The sequence below is a fragment of the Glossina fuscipes genome, unplaced genomic scaffold (genome assembly GCF_014805625.2).
Source record: "Glossina fuscipes isolate IAEA_lab_2018 unplaced genomic scaffold, Yale_Gfus_2 2, whole genome shotgun sequence".
Lineage (NCBI taxonomy): Eukaryota > Metazoa > Arthropoda > Insecta > Diptera > Glossinidae > Glossina > Glossina fuscipes.
In genome coordinates, this window is record NW_023998416.1 from 3,521,346 (window position 1) to 3,526,634 (window position 5,289).

General features: G+C 32.2%; 1 protein-coding gene across 6 annotated transcripts in view; it reads right to left on the reverse strand.

The window, feature by feature from the left end:
• The window catches only part of LOC119632991 (venom dipeptidyl peptidase 4), a 67,719-nt gene extending 63,242 nt beyond the window's left edge, over positions 1–4,477 (reverse strand). For 4 of the 6 annotated variants that reach the window (XR_005246843.1, XR_005246840.1, XM_038026169.1 and 1 more), the window contains exon 1: positions 3,920–4,271. The gene's annotated coding sequence lies outside the window, so the exon portion shown is untranslated. The other 2 variants (XR_005246842.1, XR_005246841.1) reach the window with 2 other exon arrangements.
• Positions 4,478–5,289: the final 812 nt, after the last annotated feature.

Sequence of the window (5,289 nt, forward strand, 5' to 3'; positions counted from 1 at the left end):
TATATATATATATATATATATGTATTCATGTCCATCTATCCGTTGGTGTAATGCCTGTTGTAAACATTCCCCTGGCCACAAAAATTCAGGTAACAACTTCAAGTTTGATAAAAACATTGGAACTTCTTGCACGCAGGTTTGTATTGAAAATCGATCAAATCCAATTCTGGAACACCAATTTTTGTCACTTTTCTATACGTTTCTTTCACAAATAAGATGAGCAATTTCGATGAATAAGGTCACTGCGAGTTCGTGGTTTATTGGAATAAGCTAATGCTCTAGCAAAACTCCAAAGTAAAATGTCTAAAATAGTTCTGTCGCATGATTTTTATGGCAAGCGCATAAAGCATTTTTGAAGATAGCGTGGTCGTTGAACTTCCCTTATAATAAATTGTCACAAATTATACGACGTGCTAAAACACTTTGTTAAAACCATATATCGTCCAAACCGAAATCATCCAATTTATACTATCTTTCTGTAGCGTTCTCCATTAAAGGTAACTGCAATGCCATTTTCATGTTCAAAAATGAGATATTCAGCCCATAAGCCACATTTAAAAGTAATTGTCGTATACGCAAAAGTCCTTTAGGCACACAAGATGTCATTTCTTTACACCGGAAAGGAACAATAAACCTTGTTTACGAAATCATGCAACTAGATATGGGTTTCGTCTCACATACACACGTAATCGTGAGTTTATTATATTCATAAGAATCTTTAATAATTTCGGCACGCTGTACAACTGGGTACGTATTGTATTCCAAAATAAAGGCAAAGTCCAAAAAATATAATGAAAGAAAATTCTAATCCAAATCTCAATCGGAAGTGTGCTTGTTACGGTTTGCTCGACCGTGACTCGCCAAGAAGTGCGTCCGCAATGAGAACAAACTGTGACTTGCGATTGGGAAATCTGACACAAGCATCTTCTTAAGATTAAAATTAATTAAAAAGTAGGCGTGACTCAGCAGAAAACACGACCAAAGTTCTCGAAATGCGAAACCCACTCCCATATTTCTCCTATAAGATTCATTTCTGACATCCTATTATCCATTTAAGTGAAACTATTATACAATTGTAATTGTAATCGTGGGAATGAAATATTCGTTCTATAATGAATATCGTTTTCTTCCTTATTAGCTTGGCATAATTTCAATTTCAAACTATTCTCTACAACCTTAGGTCCCCTTTTTCAAATTTACTTTTAATACTAGTTTGGTATAATCTCTTATCAAAACTCGTTAAGATGCTTATATATGTCTAAATATGACATGTATGTGATATATAATAAATTACTGGAAACATTTTGTGCTCATATTACGTGAATTAATTAAAAATGATGTGAATTTGTAATAAGCAAATTTTTTTCACATCAACATGTGCGATATATATCGAACCAGTTTTCATTTTTCGTTAACTTTTGCAAAACTAGTAGACTCTCAAAGAACTTGAAAAAAAAACTAAAAACTTTTTAGGTAAACTCGCTGATTGTATGTTGTAAACAAGATCATGATTTTTTTAAACAAAATTATTGTGAATGATAAGACCCACCTTCGTCTATCTGACTACATAAACAAGCAAATGTGATGCATTTGTGGTTGCGAAAATCTACGAAAAATAGTCGAATCGTCTTTCTAACCATAACGGTATAGACAATGCGATTTTTCGTCTGGATACGCAATTGATTAATGGTCTGTTTCGAAATTGCTGGTTTGCGAGTGAAGCGATGAATGAACGCATTACCTAATGATGTTTAGCCACCTCTCTGGCTTTAAACTGATGCTTTGAAGGCGGACGATGTTTATTTGCAGCAACACGACGCCACTTGCTAATCAGGTCATGAAACAATTTCTGTATTGTGAACGATATCGAATTGTATTTGAAAATCCTATTTACATTATCTAATAACGAAAGTTTGAAAAGTATTTGATAAACGCATGAGAAAAGTTCCAATTATAAGTTCCGTAAAAAGAGGCGGAAATGCCCCATTAGCCGGAAGTTAACTTTTGAAATTTCGTTTCGCTTTCAAACGGTAAATGATATCCGATTAATGAAAATGATTTTAATTTTTAAGTTTCAAGATTATTTCAGTACATTAGATAGTTTGCAATCAATATAATTAAAATGAAATATTATATGTAAGGATGTTATATATAAATGTCAGCATTATATACAAAAATTATTGTACATAATATCAATAAAATTGTAATTAATTCTATATATGTATATAAGTGTTATAATTAATTAATTGTAGTAATTATAACTTGCTTGGAAGTAAGTCTTCTTCTTTTTTCAAATGAAAATCGAATATTTTACATATTACATGAAAGAAAGATGTATAAGTGAAAAATTTTATTATTTTTGCCCTACACCCACTCCAAATTTGTGCAGACATGTATACCATGAAGCCCTTGTGATCGACCTATCGTTTATTATATCAAACTTTTATTAACAAACATTTGCTGAATAGATCTTGCTAGGCATGCTCGTCACAGATTTTCGAGATAGTTTTTCCTGAAATTTAGTTGACACTGACTGATTTGGGCTCTACTGTTTTTACGACAGCTGTACGCCTACTAAAAAATGCTTTCATCTAAGGAAAGGAAATTACAATTTTTAATATTCGTTAAAGTGTAGAATTTCGGAACGCACTCTCTCGTGTAAATGTTCTCACAAAAAATAAGCTTTTGTATGAAAACAAGATCTAACTTTTAGTATTTCATGCTAAAAATTAGACCAGAATAGGAATTTGGCCCATAGATTTGCTCATAGGTCTACTTTTGGGGCGTCTTCCCATATAAGAATTCTCATAAGAAACAGGCCTTCATATGGCAACAAGAATTTTTGGTATTTATTACGAAAAGCGATGAGGGGAAATAATTGACAAAACATTAAACTATACCAAGATTGGTCAGTCCAGGCCCTCCCCGGCGTATTAGAGTACCTATTGTATCCAATCCATTTACTTGGCAAATTTGTATGATTTTTTGCTAATTTATGACAAAAATAATTAAAGCATTTTTATTAGGCAAATTAATAATAGTCAGCCCTACCACTTAATAAGATTTGTTTTACTATCAGTTTACGTAACCACGAGCATTCAGACAACAAGCGGGCAGACAAAGTCGGAGAAGTGATCAATAGGATAGAGATACGTAATTTTCAAGACCTTGCGTACCGTAAAGAATGTATGTTTTGACAAGATTTAACAGTGTAGGTCCCTCCTTCCGTCCATTTTTCATTCTCTACTGCGATCTACAATCATCGAAATTGTTATAGAAAAGTAAAAAATAATCTCGTAAAAAAACAAATAATCCGTCCAGATGTGCAGAAAAATCCTTTAAGAACCAAAAATTTGTATATTACAACAAATGTGCGATAAAAACGAATAGACTTTGAACAGATAAAGTAAAAGCTCCTTATTCGCGCTTCCTTCGTTCGCGTTCTCACTATTCGCGGATTAGAGAAAAATGTTAAAAAATTCCTATATTCGCGGCTATAAATTTCCTTATTCGCCGATCTAATAACTACAAACGTAATAATAAAAGGATTCCAATAGGTATCCAATGACCATTCCGTGTTCACGGTTTCTGTATTCGCGGCACATATTCCCCTGCGAATAAAGAACTTTTACTGTAATTAGCAGTGCGTTGAATGAAAATGGAAAATTTCCTTTCCCGACTATATCGTTCTTAACTATGGTAAGTAATTAAAAGGATTTTCTAAGGAAATTGAGAATACAGTTAAACATATTATTTGTATAATCACGTACACTTATCCGCTTAATTCTCTAACGGTGAATGTTTTATTAAATGAAAGAGGAAATCGTTTAACTTCATTCTCTGCTCTAGTTCGCAATTAGTATTCAAGTAACATTTTCCTGTAAATTATTCATTTAAATTTAGTTACGGCATCACTTACTTTTCAATATTGGTTTTCCTATTTGCTCTGCTACGACAACGTCAAAGGACTTATTTCACACGTTTAACTTTACTAAAAAGTTTTCTTTTTGCACACAATTTACGAGTACATGTGTATGCAGTTAATATATTCAACCACAAAAAACACGTTTTACAAACAATCACAGACACCTACACTAACATATCGTTACACATCAACACGTCGAGAGCTTAAAATAAAATTAATATTAAAATACAAAAACATTCATAAGGCGACAAACACAAAAAAAAAAGAAAAATTGAAAATTCTGTATTGTGTAGTTAATTAGGGCGCATTTTCCTTATGTAAAATCTTGTGTAAAAAAAAAAAAAAAGGATAATTTTACTTTTCACTGTGTATTATTTTTTTTCTCAGTTATTTCAATGTGTTTATTTTAAATTTTCATTTTTTTTTTTTTTTTTTTTTTTTTTTTGAATAAATTTACATTCCTATTTTGTGTTTTAGTTTAAGTAAAAACTTTATATTCCTTTTGTGGTGATTTTTGCGCCTTTATCGACTGTTCATGACCACTGCTCAGATGAAACTGAAATGTTGGCGAGATATTCTGGAGATAAAACCCCCTGGAAAAGTGTTTTTAAAACGTACATGTACACGTTCTATATACAACAGGATAGTTAGTTAAGTTAACCTATTGTATGAGTAAAGGAGTGAAACGATGTGAAAAACAAACATCGTGAGAGGACGGGAGAATATTGTACAAGTGAGTAAATAAAATATAAATAGAGCAAATTGTAAAAGTTTAGGATTGCCAAGAGTCAGTTTTTCTCAACAATATATTTTCACGTTCATCCTAAAGATTTCAGATAGACTAAATTTGTCCTTCCCTTAGGCATATCCAAAGAAATTCATTGGTAGGTCTGTATACAAGTAAGTTACGAACTTGAATTTTTCTTCTATGCGATCTTAATTAATGGATTAGATCAAATTTGAAAATGGTCCATTAGTCCGTAAGAGTTGAAAAAATGCAATTTGTTACGTATTTCACATATCAGTGTCAAAGAGAGAATAAATATTTCTGGGAAAAATAATGCCAGAGATACTGATACGACCACGGACCCTAAAACCTAAAACCTCTGCCGCCTATATATATACATATATGCATTTGTGTGATAGAGTATCGGATTAAAGAATCGCGATAAGGTGACTAACTTTTTTACTTACATACAACTACTTGCAAACTTAAATAGGCGTAGGGCAATCTAAGAACTCGTATAGATAAGACAAGATTAGAATTTGCTTCGGCAGTCTTCATCGTGTTGTTCACGGAAATGAGATTATGAATTACTGTAATTACGTTTGTCTGTTTACGGTTTGGTGCCGACTGGTTTTCG